The sequence below is a fragment of the Theropithecus gelada genome, chromosome 1 (genome assembly GCF_003255815.1).
Source record: "Theropithecus gelada isolate Dixy chromosome 1, Tgel_1.0, whole genome shotgun sequence".
NCBI classification, from domain to species: Eukaryota; Metazoa; Chordata; class Mammalia; order Primates; family Cercopithecidae; genus Theropithecus; species Theropithecus gelada.
In genome coordinates this window covers 106263444-106284049 of record NC_037668.1, presented here as the reverse complement: position 1 = coordinate 106284049, position 20606 = coordinate 106263444, and the positions used below count along the sequence as shown (strand labels likewise).

The 20606-nt window shown below is 37.9% G+C and overlaps 1 pseudogene; it reads left to right on the top strand.

Annotated features, from left to right (window-relative positions):
- The first annotated feature begins 6548 nt into the window (after positions 1 to 6548).
- Positions 6549 to 6712, top strand: LOC112614973 (annotated as a pseudogene).
- The last annotated feature ends 13894 nt before the right edge of the window (positions 6713 to 20606 follow it).

The window sequence follows — 20606 nt, the reverse complement described above, 5'->3', positions numbered from 1 at the left end:
CACATAAAAATATGTTATTTTTTGATGATACACTTGTTATGGGCACTATGTCCAAAAGTTCTTCAGTCACATCTAAATTTTTATCAATACCAAGATAATACAGATTATTGTGTGGTATTATTTATATCAGTGTTCTCTTCAGCTACAATTAAAAGGACTCTATAAGTGCTCCTATGCATACCTTCAACATACCAAGAAACGGTATTTCTAAAGAGGCTTCTTTGTGTAGGTGCTTGCCTCTGTTAAGACCGTTTCTGCTGCACTCAGTAGTTAATCTTATAAATTCACCATCTGCAAATATTTTGATGCTTGGTCAATTTTTTCAATTAACCCATAATTACATTTTACAGCATCTGTACCTACATTCCAAAGCAAGCCCTACTGAAATTTTAGTTTCTTTATCCGAGCATCAGGTTTTTCCTTTTTATGAATTATCTTATATCAGGCATAGTCCTAGGATGGTTTGTTTCCTAATGGTCTTCTTAAGTTGTATTCTTTCAAAACAGATGTGCTTTCAATATTAAAGGCATGGAATATTTTTCTCTTACATGCACACACACAAAATATTCCGTCTTGCTCTCTCCCAATTTTCTTGCCTGTGTAGCCTTCTTGGTCTTTTATTGTGCCACTGTGGCTGTAGACCAGGATACAGGAAATGTTTCACTTCTGTCTTAGTAAATGGTGACCCACACTCGGTCTCAGTGTAAAGGACATTACATGAAGAGGCAGAGTCTGGAGTAATTCCAGGATTCACCTCCCGTCAATAATTGTGACCCAAAAATGTGGGTCCATTACTGTCAAATAGCCTGATGTTTCAAGAGATGCCAGAAATACACACTTGACGTTAAAAAACACACACACAATTTTTAACATCGGCAAATAATTCAATTTTTCCTAACACTGTACAGCTCAAACACATTGCTGGCCAGGCGTATTCTACAGTGGATCTACCTGAGACTCCAGAAAACACTTTGGTGTTTCAGTTGTTGACATGACCTTACCAAATGCAAAAGTAATTTAAGATACATAAACTTAAGCAATTCCGAAGAAAACATAGGACTCCAGTGGCAGGTAATTAAATTCTGGGTTCCTAAGCTCTGCAGAAAAGTACCTGCACTGCTGATTAAATGACAAAACAACAGACATCTGGCCCATTGTCATGCAAGCTCATTCTGGACAGTATTTAAATGGAAAGATAAAGGAAAAAGCTGTTACCATTTTCCCTTCAATCTTTATGCATGGTGAATGGAAAGATAAATTTAAAAATTTAAGTTACCTTTCTCCCTTCAATCATTACACACAGTAAAGACTACCATTTTTGCCGTTTTATTAATCTTTTTCTGTTTTATAAAATCTGAAAGTGTGTCGTTTTGTGCCATTTTGTGGCTTCCCAATAGTAAAAGCACTAGAATATCTGCAATGTCAGGTAAAAACAAAGAAATATCCTCCTACCCAAAGGAGATAAAGAAGATGATTAACTCCCATTTAAATTTAATAATTTAGGGCCAGGCATGTGGCTCACGTCTGTAATCTCCCCACTTCAGGAGGCCAAGAGGGCAGATCACTTGAGGTCAGGAACTCAAGACCAGCCTGGCCAACATGGTGAAACCCCGTCTCTACTAAAAATACAAAAATTAGCTGGGCATGGTAGCAGGCATCTGTAATCCCAGCTACTCAGGAGGCTGAGGCAGGAGAATCATTTGAACCCTGGAGGTGGAGGTTGCAGTGAGCTGAAATCACGCCACTGCACTCCAGCCTGGCGACAGAGCGACTCCGCTTCAAAAAAAAAAAAAAAAATGTAATAATTTAGTCACGAAGCTAAAAACAAGTTCTATCCTATCTGAGAAAGCAGCAGAAAGAAATAATTTTCTGAAAAACTTCCTGGTGATTAATCATCTACTTTTACATGGTTTTGCAGAATAACTACCCTTTTAGGAGTTAATTAACAGTTATTTAATGAAAAATTTATGTTAGCAATTTCAGTTCTAACTTCATAATGATAAATAAAATGTATTTATCAATGTTGTTTTTTAGTTTTTAATTATTTTTGGTCTTATATTTCTATCACCCATTTTACCAAATTAACCATTTTGATTCAATGAAAAAATACAAGGTACAAGTCACAGATGGACTACATTTGGGAAATTTATGGACACTGATGAAAATATTAAAAACCTCTTAACATTGTTTTATAGGTTAAGGCCCTCCATAAGTTTTTAAAGCTCTTAATTGACTTGCTATCATGGGTCAGACAGACTCAACAAAGTGTGTAAAATTAGTGGTAGTGCATGCAAATAATGTTTTAAAGATGGGGCCAAGGAAGTACAATAATTCAACCAATTTATTCATTGTTATATTACAGCGTTAATACTTATTCATCTCACAAATGTTAGTTTGGCACCTGCTATGTGTCTGCTAAGCCCGCTATACTAGGCGCTGGTGATAAAATTATGAACAAACACCCAGAGAGATTATGTAATTACTACTTATTGAGTGTTGTATCATATATAATACTATTATAAGAAGATACGTTCATTTGAATTGCAAAACTGAAGCATAGCCTACTATAAATATCCTTGCACCCTTTCTACATTTTCTACTTAAACATCTGGAAGTTTCAAATATGTAGGAATAATACCTGTTAATAGCATTATGCACATATTAGAGGTAATTGCACATGATTATATCAAGTATTTGAAAGCCTTGGGGGTTCATTATTTAATAAAGTGGTTCCAGAGTCAGCCAGCATATTATTAACCAGCTTCTCTACTCTGCCTCATGCAAAATACTTGTGTACAGAAAATAATCACTAAACTTGAAACATCCCTATGAAGAATTTTATTTTCATTAAAAATATATATCTGTATATATATAAACAAACATGCACACACACACACACACCTTGCATATGTATGTCCTAAATGTACACTGAAGAACCCTAGAAAATTATCAACACAGTAGCAAAATCTCCATTAGTGCAATTAGTTCCCACTAAAATAAGCCAGATTTTCTCGAAGAAATTGCTCATTTCAAGTTCTGGGGCAAGAAATGTACAAGAAGCACATGGACTATCTTGACATATCAGACAGTAAGCTACCAACATGAATCAAGGGCCAAATTGAAGATGGGATAGTTTGAGGTTCAGCAAAAAAGAGGAATTGCAGTGGGTTCTAACTTATCAAATATGTCTAAATCCACAAGTCCATAATAGTATTTTTTAATTTATAAGATGATAGTGAACCAATTTATTTTCTTGAATAATGACTAAAGGGGGAAGAGGGATGAAGCCTTGATAAGAGAGCCTTTCTTATATAAATTGAAATACTGAGCAACCAAATGGTTGAGGAGGGGAAGGATTTATTTATAAAATTATTTCAGTTACGAGATGAAAATGAAATTATAGAATATCTCCATCTGAATTCATAAATTAAGGCATCAACAGCTGCTAACATCAAGGAAAATCAAAAGTAGACATGATACAGCTCCTGATAAAAATAAAAATAAACCAGGACCACCTATAGTCTTGCCAAAGTATTGGATCTCAGTTTGATCATTTCTCTGTATCCAGCTGCCAATTTGCAGGAAATACAGGGAACAAAGGAACAAGCTGAACTGCACCATAAGTGTGCAATCAGTAAACTCCAGATGGTAGGAAACTGTAGGTCAAACAAAACAGCTCCAGTTCTTCAAAAAATCATTTGTGAGGGAAAGGTAGGAATGAAGGGGACTAAAAAACACATCGATTTTTTTTATTTGGCAAGACTAAACTATTTTATCCAGGAATGCATATGAGAAGAAAGAAACATAATGAAATGACTACTGTAAAAGTCAGTGGTTACTTTGGGAGAGAGAAGGAAGCTGTGATTGTGATGTGACACACAGAGGGACTTCTGAGGTGCTGTCAAAGTTCTATCTCTTAACCTGAATGGTGGTCACTCACTCACCTGTACCTGTTTTTTGTGATTTTCTGCATTACCTTTTTTTATCATTTCTCACAGTAGACAGCAGAGTACAAGTAGCACCAGGTTGATGTAGAATTAATCTTGGATTTAAACAGTTCACATTCTGTTCAGTGCTCACTTTCTGAGGATGAGCACCAAGTGAAGTTTTTCATCAAATCAAGCAACTAGGAAATATCTATAAAGAACTAGTGTATTCCAGGCATTATTTTTAGCTTCTTTCTAAATTTACATTAAAATAAACTATTTTGGCATAACTAAATCATGAGTTCTTGCTTTATTTATTTAATAACCACTGTGTGCCCTCTGGGTACTGGGCATTGTGCCAATCACACAAGGAGGAGGAAGCTAAACATGTTTCCTAACTTGAAACAGTTCATGTAATCTCCATTCATGAATTGAGTGGTATATTGTAACAGGTTCTTAATAATGTGCTTGATATACATGATCTCATTTCCATTCACCAGAATCTCCATTTTATACAAAAAGAAACCAAAATGTAAAGAGATTATGCAGAATGCCCTTTTAGGTCATGCTAATTTCATAATCAGTGTTCTCAAATGCTTGCTGAAGCTTCTTAAACTGGGATTCTAATTTTCATGAGGACACTTGATGATATGCCAGGGCTACAAAAAAGAAAAATCAAAGGATAAACATGCAGCATTTTCCTGGAGTGATAATTGTACTAAATTGTAAATAATTTAAGACCTATTTGACACTAACGTGTGTATATTTTAGAGTGTTACATAAGGCTCAAACACATTTTTAAGATAAAACCTAAGATTACAACAGAGTCATTTCACTCTAGAAGGTCAGGGATCAAATCTTTGTTATTCATGGCAAGTGATATGTGCCTATGTCTTTAATTCTCTGTCCCACATTCTTTACTTAGATAACTAAATTCAATCACCTGTCCCAGGTGACTAGTGTTAATAATCAGTAGTCATTGCAAATTTATCCTTATAAGGTCCTTGATGATTTAATTCTCCAGGTTGATTTTATTAGTTAGGAGGTCTTAAAAAACTAGTAAGATATCTACACTGGTGAATATTTTCACTGTTCTAGCTAATCAAATACTTAAACAGATATAATGTTGAAAGAATGAATTCAAAGTAAGATTGACTTTTGAACGATATCTGATGGCTTGAAAGTGGTAGAGCTAAACTGACCAAAATAAACTATGATATTGTGGATAGTGAGTTGACATTCCATTCTACACTCTTCAGAGCCTAGTTGTGAGGCCTTGGATAAATCTAATAGATACATAACCCAAAGCTTTTTATAAGTAGTATTGCAAAATAAGAGCATGAACAATACAAAAGTAAGTACCAAACTCCTTTTGGAAGAAAGACGCTATAGGCATTTACCTGGTCTGGCTATAGATCCCTCCAGGCACACAGCTACATTTCCTCATGGTTGTGCCAAAGCCTGGTGGTGGCTGGGGTGGGAGAATGATTCACACTAACAGAACAGTCATCCAAAGAAAATTCTGTGCCAGGAGTGAGGAAATCATTGACTGGGAAGTGATGTAGGAGATCCAAGAGCCAAAAGAATTTAACTGAGCTAGGGCTCAAACTGGAAAAGCAGACAAAAAGTTGGAAAAATGGATTGTAGGTCAAAACTGCGTGATCAGAGATGATATCAGGATACAAGAAAGCTAAGGCCAGTAGAGAAACCATATTTCCCAGCAGAACCATGCCAAACAATAGGCAAGGCAACATACTACCTTAAAAAAAAAAGAAAGAAAAGTTGTTATATAATCCAGCTTTTATCTGAACCCTAAAAGTAGCCCTAAATATTTAACAAGCATGGCTAATGGAAAAAAATATGTGTCTTCTTAGGGAGTCAAAAAAGAGTCAAGTTTAGTATGGTAGTGGTAGATGAAAACAGAACCTTGAAGATCAATATTTGTCATATGATAAATTACCTCTGTCCCACTGTCTTAGTCCATTTTCTGCTGCTATAACAGAACACCATAGACTGGGGAATTTATAAAGAATAGAAGTTTATTTGGCTCATGGTTCTAGGGGGTGGGAAGTCCAAAAGCATGATGCCAATAGCAAGGCCACTTGGCAAAGGCCTTATGCTGCATGATCTCATGAAGGAAGTCATCTCATGGCAAGAGAACACAGGAGACAGACAGGAAGAAATGAGGCCAAACTTCATTCTTTTATCAAGACCACTCCCAAAATAAATAACTCATTCCCCCAACAATGGCATTAAACCATTCATGAGAGCAGAATCCTCACAATCTCATCACCTCTTAAAGACTCCACCTCTCAATACGATTACATGGGCAACTAAATTTCAGCATGATTTTCGGAGGTGACATTCAAACTGTAGCACCCACAAGGTTCTATAAATCAAGGGGAAAATAAGGTGTACTGTTTAATATTAAATAAATATCTCAAAATACGATAAAATTTAAAACAGTCACTTCTCTTTGAAAAAGTAAGGTTGGTTGGTTGGTTGGTTGGTTTTCATTTCCTAGTCTTAGCACTGTGCCTCACACATAGTGGACACTCAATACACATTTAACAAATAAATGAAGGATGGTTTTGTGTCTGGACAATATAGGATTTCTTTGTCATCGCTTCTCGGCCTTTTGGCTAAGATCAAGTGTAGGATTTCTTTGTCATGATTCCTCAGTGAAATTCCAGTCTCTTTCTTGCCTGAGATTTCTTCAAAACTATATTATTAGTAAATTTTTTACTCTGAAGTTTCTGTATAAAAATAGCCAGAGCAGAAGGTTTGAATTCCACTAAATTTGTTTCTAAAATGGTGCAATTTTTTTTTAAGTTTTACATGGATAATTCTTTAGATTTCAACCTTTAGAGATGTTTTATTCCAGTTTCAAAACACATATCTGCAGTGTTTGCACTTGGACAGAGATTACTGCTTTAAAAACTCTCATTCTGTTGTTTCCTACCCTAAAGTTAACCAGAAGCAGAATCACTTGTACAAATAACAGTGACAGTGGTACAATGGTGATTAGAAAGCTGCTGGTTTGTAATGTACAGTGTGTTTCAGTACTTTCATAGTCAGTGAACACATACAATGAAAATGATTCCACATTTGGCTGGATGAGTTGTCTGTGTTTAATAGATTACAGTAACATGGGAGGGCAATATCAGGATAAACTAAGTGACATATGAAAAGTCTGCATTTGTTCATCAATGCATTTTATGACCAATGTAGATCTTGCAGGAAAAAAAACTACTCTGCAGTGAAAACTAATTAGTTACAGATATTTCTTTCAAGAAGTCAAGGGTTATCATAATTGAATTCTCACTCTTTTAATCTACTTTGCTGCAGATCTTCCTGAAAACTACCTCATTAAAATCACTTATAATAAGGAGAAAAATATTCCACTGTTGGAGGTTTAGATCTGGAAAGGCTAGAAAACAAGTTATTTTCATGACATAGAATTCATATGTTTAAGAAACAATAAATTCTAAGAATACTTGTGGAGAAACAGTAATGTATGACCTAAAACCAAGAGAAGAATCAAACAATAGAAACTAATTTAGAAATTACAAAATGATGAAATTAGAAGAAAAAACATAAAAATAACTATTGAACTACTAGCTATTAAAACTATGATTCATATATTCAAGAGGGAGAGGAAAACGTGAATGTGAGGTAGATAAAAATGAGAGCATTTTTTAGAGATCCAAATGAGACTTCTAGAGATGAAAAACACAATATGTGAGGGAGGGAGTCAACATGTTTCAAGTAAAATTGTTGTGGGGCAAAATCCACAAAAACTTGGTGTCACACATTAACCAGTGGGGTCATTTATGTAGATGGCAACTCTCAGGACTCTCTATCAAATGAGACAACGGTCTTCATTTTAGTAGGATTGTTTGCCAAACTTTCTTACGGCACATTCTCAAAAGCAAGAAGCCAGACGAAGCTTCTTTCATCTTAAGACAGCTAATCATATTTGCCATTAAAAGCATGGTCTTCCCTATTCCTGTAGGTTTCAGGAGCTATTCTAAAAGGACTGGTAGAGGAGACACAAACTAATCAAATATTTCCCCATGTACAATGAGGTCAGCCGTGGCCTTGTATCTACCAAGATGTTTTGCAGTTCGTATCTTGCTTAGGTTCTCTGTGGAATATGCCAATGATGGCTACTTCCTTCTTGAAACCCTCTACATCCTCAGCTTTTCACCACCATTTCTCTTTCTGTTTGCTCCTTTGCTAACCCCTCCCTCTCTGTCTTCTTTGCTGATGCTCAAGAAAATTATTAAAGCTAAGAACATCTAATTTTCAGAGCTTCTATCAATCTGTTCCAGAATCAGACATTTTTATAAAATTTGTAAGAATTTATAAAAGTAATATATGTTCCCTGAATTTTGAAATACAGGTAAGGGAACACTGAGTTGAGGGATACATGTAGTGGAGGTTTAAAGGGACGCAGGCATTCCTCAAAGACATTTCACGTTTGGTTCCAGACCATCCTAATAAAACTACTCTCACAATAAAGCAAATCACACGGAATTTTTAGTTTCCCAGTACATATAAAAGTTATGTTTACATTATACTGTGGTCTCTTCATTGTGTAATAGCATTAAATTAGTATCTAAAAATGTGTATCTTAATTTTAAAATACTTAATTGCTAAAAAATTCTAGTGACCACCTGAGCTTTTAGAAAGTCATAATCTTTTTGTTGGTGGAGAGTCTTGCCTCCATGATGACGGCTGCTGACTGATCTAGGTGGTGGTTACTGAAGGTTGCAGTGGCTGTGGCAAGTTCTTAAAATAGGACAACAAAGAATTTTGCCACATGGATTGACCCTTTAACAAAAGATTTCTCTGAAACATGCAATGCTGTTTGATAGCATTTACCCACAGTAGAACCTCTTTCAAATTTAAAGTAAATTCTCCCAAACCCTGCCACTGCTTTATCAACTAAGTTTATGTAATATTCTAGGTTCTTTGTTGTCATCTCAACAGTATTCACAAAATCTTCACTAGGAGTAGATTCCATCTCAAGCCACCATTTTCTTTGCTTATCCATACAAAGCAACTCTTGATTTATTCAAGTTTTATCATGAGATTGTATTAATTCAGTCACATCTTCAGGCTCTACTTCTAACTCTAGTTTTCTTCCTATTTCTACCACATCTGCAGTTACTTCCCCCACTGAAGTGTTGAACCTCTTAAAGTCATCCATGAGAGCTGGAATCAACTTCTTTCAAACTCCTGTGAATATAGATATTTGACCTCCTCCCATGAATCACAAAACCCTTAAGGGCATCTAGAAGGGTGAATCCTTTCCAGAAGGTTTTCAATTGATTTTGCCTAGATTCATCAGAGGAATCACTATCTATGGCAGTGGTAGCCTTACAAAATGAATTCTTCAAATAACAAGACTCAAAAGTCAAAATTGATTCATGGACTGAAGAAAGAATGTTGTGCTAGGAGGCATGAAAACAATGCTCATCTCCTTGTATATCTACATCAGAGTTCTTGGGTGACCAGATGCATTAACAATGAGCAGTAATATTTTGAAAGAAATCTTTTTCTCTGAACAGTAGGTTTCAACAGTGGTTTTAAAATATTCAGTAGGCCAGGCCTGGTGGCTCATGCTTGTAATCTCAGCACTTTGGGAGGCCGAAGCAGGCATATCACGAGGTCAGGAGATCAAGACCATCCTGGCTAACACGGTGAAACCATGTCTCTACTAAAAATACAAAAAAAAAAAAATTAGCCAGGTGTGATGGTGGTTGCCTGTAGTCCCAGCTACTCAGGAGGCTAAGACAGGAGAATGGCGTAAAGCCAGGAGACAGAGCTTGCAGTGAGCTGAAATCATGTCACTGCACTCCAGCCTGGAGGACAGAGCAAGACTCTGTCTCAAAAAAATAAAAAAAATAAAAAATAAATAAATCAGTAAACCATGCTCTAAACAGATATGCTATCATCTAGTCTTTGTTATTCCATTTACAGAGCACAGGCAGAGTAGATATAGCATAATTCTTAAGGGCCTTAAGATTTGGGGAATGGTAAATGAGCATTGTCTTTAAATCACCAGCTGTATTTCCCCCAACAAAAAAGTCAGCCTGTCCCTTGAAGCTTTGAAACCAGGCATTTACTTCTCCTCTCCAACTCTGAAAGTCCTAGATAGCATCTTCTTCCATTAGAAGGCTACTTTCTCTACATTGAAAATCTGTTGTTTAGTGTAGCTAACTTCATGAACGATCTTAGCTAACTCTTCCAGATAACTGGCTCTACCTTCTATATCAGCACTTGCTACTTCACTTTGAACTGTTATATTTTGAAGCTGGCTCCTTTCCTTAAACCTCCTGAACCAACCTCTGCGAGCTTCAGACTTTTGTCCTGCAGCTTCCTCATCTCTCTCAGCTTTCAAAGAATTAAAGTGAGTTAGGGTCTTTCTCTGGATTAAGCTTTGGCTTATGGGAATATTGTGGCTGGTTTGATGTTCTATCCAAGACCACTAACATTTTCTCCACATCAGCAAGAATGTTGTTTTGCTCTCTTATTGTTCATTGTATTCACTGGAGCCACACTTTTTATTTCCTCCGAGAACTTTTCCTTAGCTTTCACAACTTCATCGTTGGTTTGGCATGACAGGCCTAGCCTTCAGCCTATCTTAGCTTGACGTGCCTTCCTCATGAAGCTTAATTATTTCTATTTTTTGATTTAAAGTGAGAAATAAGGCCAGGTGGGGTGGCTCATACCTGTAATCTCAACATTTTGGGAGGCCGAGGAAGAAGGATTGCTTGAAGTCAGGAGTTCAAGACTAGCCCAGGAAACAAAGCAAGACCTCATCTTTACAAAAAAAATTAAAATTAGCCAGGCATTGTGGTGGGCACCTGGAGTCACAGCTATTCAAGGGGCTGAGGCCAGGAATTCAGGGCTGCAGTGAGCTATGATCACACCACCGCACTCCAGCCTAGGTGGTGGAGCAAGACCCTGTCTCAAATAAATAAATATATATATATATATAAATAGAGAAATAAGAGACTTTTCACTTGAATACTTAGAGTCCACTAGGTTACAATTTAGCTTAATTTCAATATTTTTGTGTCTCAGGGAATGAGAAGAAGATGTGAGATGTGGAAAGGGCCAGTTGGTGGAGCACTCAGAACACACACAACATTTATCAATGAAGTTCACTGTCTCATATGGTCCCAATTCATGGCCCCAAAACAATTACAATAGTAACATCAAAGATCACTAATCAAATTGGATGTGATCACAGATCATCATACAGATATAATAATGAAAAAAATTTGAAACATTGCAAGAATTACCAAAATGTGACATTGAAACACAAAGTAAGCACATGCTGTGAGAAAAATGGTACCAATAGATTTGCTTGATGTAGGGTTTCCACAAACCTTCAATTTTTAAAAATTAAAAAATGCAGTATCTGCAAAGTGCAATAAAGCCAAGCACAATAAACAAGTTAGCCTGTATAATTATGTGGTCTACAGTCACTTCCATATTTTGTTAAGTATTACTCGTCATTGCAGAGCAGGAGTACTCCTGTTGCCCACTGTGCCAACTCACCCAGCATTGACACTGAGGTGCAGGGCCAAAGTCCACATTGTAATATGAACATATCCTACAACTCCAAGCACCAGAAGTATGTGGAGAATGGAAGAAAAATAAGGTTTGAAATGTACTGATTCAGTAATTTGCAAACATTTCTTCTAATTATCAACTGGGTAAAATTATAAATGGAGGGTTCGGTTCTCAGCAACACCTAATCTAAAAGGAAGTTCTCTCCTGTCAGAAATATATTGAATAAAGCAATATGCACAATGACAACTATACATACAAAAGAAAATATATTAGAATCCTGTCTTCGTAGGACACAAATCCATTACACTACTAAAAACAGCAAATTATCTGTGTTTGATGTTTCATGTTCTATGCATCTCAAAAAATAAGTTCATATCTTAGCATAATGGACATATTTAGCCATGAGCTAATTTATCAGGTAAAGCTTTGCAACCTAGGCTGGCACAGCTGGTATGGTTGTTAGAGCCAGGGTCAGGGATCCAGCAAGTTATAGCTAATATGATATAGGCAAGTCTAGAACCAGGGAGGCAGCCAATATTATTGAGGCCAGAGCAATTCACGTGATTAACAAGACCCATGCAACCAGAGTGGTTTGTGGGGTAGGGGCAGTGAATGGGGCCAATATAGCTGCCACGTTGATCAGGGCTACGATTGAAGATCCAGCAAGTACATTTGGTATGTTTAATGGACCAGAACCAATAATTCAGCTGGCAGGGCTGATGTGTTCAGCAGGTCAAGGATTTGACAAGAGCATAGAGACCCAACTCTGTAATTGTTTTTTTTCCTGAAATACCATTGAAATACCCATCACAATATTTTTCATCTGCTCAAGATTTCAGTGTGAGCAAGAAATAAGTTTCTATTATGTTTGAGCCATTATATATGTAAGGTGTATTTGTTATAGCAGTTAACCTATTCCAGGACACACGCGCGCACACACACACACACACACACACACACATCACCTCTTGTGTTTCCTGAAGAGTGACAGCATTATTATACTCTGCCTGAGAGACCCTAAATGAGAGGCAATATTCCTGCAAGAAAGGAAGGTTTCTGTTAAAATAAGAAATAGAGATAGGATACTGTAAATATGTTCAAGACAGAGCCGAGATTTTATGAAAGAAAAGATATTTCTAAAAGACACAATGGAAAAAGTTGCCAGAGATGGCAGCAGATAAATATGCATTGGGAGCAGAAAGCACACAGTGGTATTCTGATGAACATTAACACTTCAGAGACAACTGTATTGGCTTGAATTGAGGGTCTTGGCACAAGAGAAGAATGATGGCATGGTAGCATTAACTTCAAGGCTCTGGTTAGAATTCTGACAAATGACAATCATCTGCAACCCTATTGAGCCCATAACCTACAGATCAGTGCCTGAGCAAAGTTGTATTCAAATAGCATATGCCCAAGAGCTTTAAAAAATCATTTAAAGAAATTCCATTATTTACTTACATCTCCTGAAGGACATTAAAAGAATCTGATACTTAATGCACAGCAACACTTCTCATATCCCTTTCTTCGTGGTCCTCTGATTATTTCACATATGTCTTACATATGAGGGAAAAAGGCTCAAAACTATTAAATGAGGAAAGGAGCCAGGCTTTGGGGCAGAGAATTCCAGACTTGAGTTGGATAGCTAGCATTTGATTTCTGGCCTGCCAGTTACAAGCTGTAACAAGTCAGCTAAGTACTCAGAGCCCCCTTTTCTGGAGGAGAGAAGGCAATATCTCCCTCACGGATTTGTTGTTAGGATTACATTTTTAATTGAGACAGACATCAAGCAATCATCTCGGGAAAACACCAGCAAATATCACTTTGGAGCAGGTTGGAAGGCACAGGCCTCAGGGTCAGTGGAGTCTCAGGTTCTCCTTTCTTGCAGCCTCTTGTGACACTCATGGACTAGCACAGAACTGGATGTACCATACAGCTATGCTCCTGCTGTGGGACCCCACCCATGTCTCTCCTTTTATGGGACAAGCATAAGCATATTCTTAATAGGGAAAATGAACACCAAGGCTCTGGCAGTAGGCAGGATGAGCATAGGTGCCAACTGGTTGGAAGCTTGTAAGAAAACAGTGACTGCCAAGAACACTTGGAAACCTGGAAGGACTGTGTTTTAGTCCATTCTTTCACTGCTATAAATATACTACCTGAGACTGGGTAATTTAAAAAGAAAGGATGTTTAATTGATTCACGGTTTTGCATGGCCGGGGAGGCCTCAGGAAACTTACAATCATGGCAGAAAGTGAAGGGGAAGCAAAGCATGTCTTACATGGCAGCAGGAGAGAAAGAGAGAGCACATACAGGGGAAAGTGCACTTTTAAGCCATCAGATCTCATGAGAACTCCCTCACTATCATGAGAAGAGCACGGGGAACCACCCCCATGATCCAATCACCTCTCACCAGGTCACTCCCTCAACAGATGGGGATTACAACTTGAGGTGAGGTTTGGGTGGAGACACAGAGCCACACCACATCAGATTGCTTGCTAAGGGAAGTTGAAGTCAGAAACAGCCACTGTCACTGAGGGAAGAGGGAGCTCCTGGCCCAACTAATCAAATCACATAGCTCTAAATCTCTAACGCAACTCACGAGACTAATCGTATGGCTTGTCTCCACAACAGGATATAGGTAAAGACTTTAAAAACCATGTGTACTTTACAAATGTTTGTAAATGTCATCATTCATGAATTATACTGACTTTCTTCTACATTTAAAACTGGTACTTGGAACTAGCCACTAAAGATACAAAAAACAAATGAGGTTTGGAGATAAACATACCTTGTTACTTCCAAACTCTACTCTCTATACTCTGGGACTTAGAAGCTTAATAATGTTAAGCTTATATTAATTACTGTTAACCTTTTGGTTCATTAACTTATTTGAGAAAAATGCAAGCTATTCACTCTCAACCCTAGAAAAATTGATATATATGTGTGCAAATCCAAAAACTGCATATAATTCCAAGGGATTCCAAGTAGACTTCAAGTTAAAATCCTGTGAGATAGATTGCCAGCTCCCTTCTGCTATGAGAAAAATGGGTCTTAAAGGAGTCAACAAATATTCTTAAAATAGGGAAATGATTAACAGAAATGCAAACCCAGATCCTCTGAATCCAAATGCAATTCTTTTCCTATGATCTACAGAGTTATTTCAGTTGTCCACAAACATACATTCACCTGTAGCTTGGGCTCTGATGCCTCACTTCTCAGGGTGCTTTAGAAAGGTGGGAGTCACTTACAGGCATCCACATTGCCCTTTTCACTTTCTATGATGGTACAATTAGACAAATTCTTGCCATTGGTCTATTGCTCCTTAAAATATTTAAGTTTATTCTACGTGCTTGGCACTATAAGCTTCAGGGATAAGGAGCTGAAATATGTATGGCCATTGCAAGCATAAAGCTTATAATCTAGTTTGCAACCTCTCCTCTGAAAAGCAGAAAACCCTTACAATGATCATTTCTATACAGTCTAAATATTATAAGAAATGTATAAAATATTCACCACCACTTTTAATACTCAAATATATATGTGCATGCATGTATATGTCTGTAAGTGTATTTACATAAGATATATAACCAGCTTTGAGTTGGTTCATTGGCATATATACCTTATCTTAAAGGAGATTGTTGATAATTAATGGCAAGATGTGATTGATGATTTATGAGTTGGTTCGATAATTTTTTAACTCTCAAAAAGTAAACTACAGTTGACTCTTGAACAATGCAGAAGTTAGGGGCACCAACCCCCATGCAGTCAAAAATCCACATATAACTTTTGACTTCCCAAAAATTTAACTACCAATAGCCTACTGTTCACCAGAAGCCTTCCCAATAACATAAACAGTCAATTAATGCATATTTTGTATATTATATACTGTATTAGTTTCACATTGCTGATGCAGACATACCTGAGACTGGGAAGAAAAAGAGATTTAATTGGACTTACAGTTCTACATGGCTGGAGAGGCCTCAGAATCATGGTGGGAGGCCAAAGGCACTTCTTACATCGTGGCACAAAGAGAAAATGAGGAAGAAGCAAAAGTGGAAACCCCTGATAAACCCAACAGATCTCATGAGACTTATTCACTATCATGAGAATAGCAGGGGAAAGACTGGCCCCCATGATTCAATTACCTACCCCTGGGTCCCTCCCACAGTACATGGGAATTCCAGGAGACACAATTCAAGTTGAGACGGGGACATAGCCAAACCATATCATTCTGCCCCTGGCCCCTTCAAATCTCATGTCCTCACATTTCAAAACCAATTATACCTTCCCAACAGTCCCCCAAAGTCTTAACTCATTTCAGCATTAACCCAAAAGTCCACAGTCCAAAGTCTCATCTGAGACAAGGCAAGTCCCTTCCACCTATGAGCTTGTAAAATCAAAAGCAAGCTAGTTACTTCCTAGATACAATGGGCAGGGGGTGGGTACAGACATTGGGTAAATACAGCTGATCCAAATGGGAGAAATTGGCCAAACTAAAGGGGTTACAGGGCCCATGCAAGTCCAAAATCCAGCGAGGCAGTCAAATTTTAAAGCTCCAAAATGATCTCCTTTGACTCCAGGTCTCACATCCAGATCATGCTGATGCAAGAGGTGGGCTCCCATGGTCTTGGGCAGCTCCACCCCTGTGGCTTTGCAGGGTACAGCCTCCCTCCCAGATGCTTTCACAGGCTGGCGTTGAGTGTCTTCAGCTTTTCCAGGCACACAGTGCAAACTGTCAGTGGATTTATCACTCTGGGGTCTGGAGGACAGTGGGCCTCTTCTCACAGCTCCACTAGGCAGTGCCCCAGTAGGGACTCTGTATGGGAGCTCTGACCCCACAATTCCTTTCTGCACTGCCCTAGCAGAGGCTCTCTATGAGGGCCCCACCACTGAAGCAAACTTTTGCCTGAGCATGCAGGCACTTCCATACATCTTCTGAAATCTAGACAGAGGTTCCCAAACCTCAATTCTTGACTTCTGTGCACCCACAGGCTCAACACCACATGGAAGCTGTCAAGGTTTGGACCTTCTACCCTCTGAAGCCACAGCCCAATCTGTACATTAGCCCCTTTCAGCCATGGCTGGAGCATCTGGAGCACAGGGCATCAAGTCCCTAGGCTGCACACAGCACAGGGACCCTGGATCCAGCCCATGAAACCACTTTTTCCTCCTGGACCTCAAGGCCTATAATGGGAGGAGCTGCCCTGAGGGTCTCTGACACAGCCTGGAGACATTTTCCCCATTGTCTTGGAGATTAACATTAGGCTCCTTGCTTCTTATGCAAATTTCTGCAGCCAACTTGAATTTCTCCTCAAAAAATGGGTTTTTCTTTTCCACTGCATCATCAGGCTGCAAATTTTCTGTAATTTTATTTTGTTTCCCTTTTAAAATGTAATGCTTTTAACAGTACCTAAGTCATTTCTCGAATGCTTTTCTGCTTAGAAATTTCTTCTACCAGATACCCTAAATCATCTTTCTCAAGTTCAAAGTTCCACAAATCTCTAAAGCAGGGGCAAAATGCTGCCAGTCTCTGCTAAAACATAACGAGTCACCTTTGCTTTAGTTCCCAACAAGTTCCTCATCTCCATCTGAGACCACCTCAGCCTGGACCTTATTGTTCATATCACTATCAGCATTTTTGTCAAAGCCATTCAACAAATCTCCAGGAAGTTCCAAACTTTCCCACATTTTTCTGCCTTCTTCTGAGCCCTCCAAACTCTTCCAACCTCTGCCTGTTACCCAGTTCCAAAGTCGCTTCCAATTTTCAGATATATTTTCAGCAATGCCCCACTCTACTGGAACCAATTTACTGTATTAGTCCATTTTCACACTGCTGATGAAGACATACCCAAGACTGGGAAGAAAAAGACGTTTAATTGGACTTACAGTTCCACATGGCTGGGGAGGCCCCAGAATCATGGTGGGAGGTGAAAGTTACCTCTTACATCACAGCAGCAAGAGAAAATGAGGAAGAAGCAAAGTGGAAACTCATGATAAACCCACCAGATCTCATGAGACTTATTCACTATCACGAGAATAGCAGGAGAAAGCTGGCCCCCCGATTCAATTACCTCCCCCTGGGTCCCTCCCACAACATGTGGGAATTCTGGGAGATATAATTCAAGTTGAGATTTGAATGGGGACACAGCCAAACCATATCATATATGTATTATATACTATATGCTTAGAATAAAACAAGTAGAAAAAAGAAAATGTTATTAGGAAAATCATAAGTAAAAGAAAATATAAGCCTGTAATCCCAGCACTTTGGGAGGCCGAGACGGGCGGATCACGAGGTCAGGAAATCGAGACCATCCTGGCTAACACGGTGAAACCCCGTCTCTACTAAAAAAAAATACAAAAAACTAGCCGGGCGAGGTGGCGGGCGCCTGTAGTCCCGGCTACTCGGGAGGCTGAGGCAGGAGAATGGCGGGAATCCGGGAGGCGGAGCTTGCAGTGAGCTGAGATCCGGCCACTGCACTCCAGCCTGGGCGACAGAGCGAGACTCTGTCTCAAATAAAAAAAAAGAAAATATATTTACTGTTCATTAAGTGGACATGAATCATCATAAGGTCTTCATCCTTATCATCTTTACATTGGATAGGCTGAGGAGGAGGAGGAAAAGGAAGGACTGGTCTTGCTGTCTCAGAGGTGGCAGAGGCAGAAGAAAATCCATGTATAGGTGGACCCACACAGTTCAAACCTCTGTTGTTCAAGAATCATTGACCTTATTGAAAAAATATTTTAAAAGAGATTTTGAACAACTTGTCCTTCATGATTCCGGACACTCTACAAATTTGTTATTCAATAACTCTGATATTGTGGTCACACTATTCAAAAATATTGATTTTGGGGGTGCTGCAAGAGGAAAAGAGCATGCTAAGAAAAAGATGGGGGGATAATAGCATTACATGACCCCATGGAAACCTTTCAGAAATTAAAAAACCATGTTGACTCAATATATGTAGTTTCATCTTGAATTGGTCAGTTTAGATAGGTTGCTACAGTAACAAATAATTCCAAGATTTCAAGGATGTAAAAAACAGAAGTGTATTTCTTGCTCAAGCAGAGCCATCACTGGTCCAGGATGTTCTCCAGGGCAGCTGTCCTCCATATGTTGGCTGGGCATTCTCAGCTGCTTCAGTGTAATGGCATCTCCATCTCAACATGTACCTCCATCACTGCCAAAGCCAAAGAAAGAGAGTATGGAGAAATACACTTGCCTCCTAAATGTTTCCACCCAGATGTCCCTTCTCCTCCTGTTTCACTGGCAACACGGGTCACATGGCCATACCTAGCTTCAGTGGAGCAGAGAACTGTCCCTCCTGTAAGATCAGAGGGAGAGGGTAAGAATCAGATGCCGTAATGTCTAACATGGGTGTCTTCAAACTTCATATCAACAACATGACTCGACAAATAGTTTTCAATGTGGAAAATTTTAACTGAAATTATTGTTCTTTGTTTTAGGAAAACAAGATGCTATATCAGCTTTTTTCATTGTACCTTTTAGTAATATATTAAGTAACTGTCCATAACAGGAATGCAATATTTTAGCTATTTCAAATGTTTTCATTAGATTAAATCTAGACTAGAGAAGCAACCACCTCAAATTCATTCTAAAATAAAACATATTTTAGAAAAAAACATACTTATTTATTTAAAAAAAAAAAGCATACACTCAAAGTCACAACCTAGTAGTCACATTTGAGTGTCAGTCCTGTCTGGTTTCCAGTTCTGATTTCACTTGCACTAGCCAAGTGATTGAATTAACCCTTGGGGGCTGCTATTTCAGAAAATCAGGGGCAATATGTCTCAAAGTTTGGCCTGATAAGCAAATTAAATAATAAAAATGAAAATGGTGTTAAATCTCTATACCAGAATGACAATTAATATATTGTTGAAAATATGTATAATTTGAAAGGTAAGACTTGGTTACAAAATAATCTGCCCTAAAATTTAAATTCCAGATATTAATCAAAACATATTATTAGCTCTTATTATAATATCCAGTGATATGGAAAAGAGACTTGGCAGAGTTTTTGATCATGTTTAATTATTGCTTATTTTATAGTTTTATAAGCAACCGGAAATGTCTATTTGAGTTCTTAAATAACCCTAATGAGTAGCATTTATGCAATCTCTTCCATGAGATCACTGTCATTGTTGGCTCCCAGGAAAAATCATGAGGTGGTCCAAAGTGAAAAAGTACTCAAATTAAACCCATCTGCAGATACTAACATAATAGAGCTAGCTTGGATGTAAAAGGGAAAAACAATCAGGGTTTTTACGTAATAAATCTTGTTCCAGAAATAGGAAGGGCAAGTATTCAAGTTAACTGAACTATTTGGCTTTGCATTTAATGTCCACACTACGTGAATTGTCTAGTTATATTAAAATCTCATTCTAAAACTAAATATTGGTCTAATGTTGCTAGTTTTCATAAAAGATTCAAGCAAAAAGAGAGGGACAGGAGAAGGAGGAAGACAAAAAGAGGATGAGGGAAAGAAAAGAGGATGTAAAGCAGAAAGAGCAGAAGAGAAAGAAGTAAAAACGATTTGAAACGTGGTGCGTGAATCAGTTTGACAGATAAACTCCAATTCAAAGTTTATATATTTGTAATCTCATGATTAGAAATGCACAGAAATGTCTTTCCTGAGAAATAAAATTGAAAGTGTTTTCTTCTCAGAAACATTTACAACTACAAACTAGTTTACTATTACAAACTAATACGACAACAAACCAAAGAAAAAGGATCAGGGCAACAGACAACCCTATATAACTCCTTGGAATAATGTTTGCTAATTTTATTTAAGAAAGTAATTTCTTTCCACAAAATGTCCTCTCTACCTTCCCCCAATATTTTTCCTCTGACGGACAAGACAACGTTCCAAAATAAATTTCTGGTACAGCCCTTCCAGTGTCCTTGCTTCTTAACCAAATGTGTGCTTCCAAACTGTATTTTCATTCAGCTTTGTAATAAGAAAATTCATCCTGTATTAATTATAAAAAAACAAATCTCTCACGTTATATTATTGTTCAAAGTTTCATTGGGAGACATCATCTTAAAAGTTGATTATCACTCAAGAA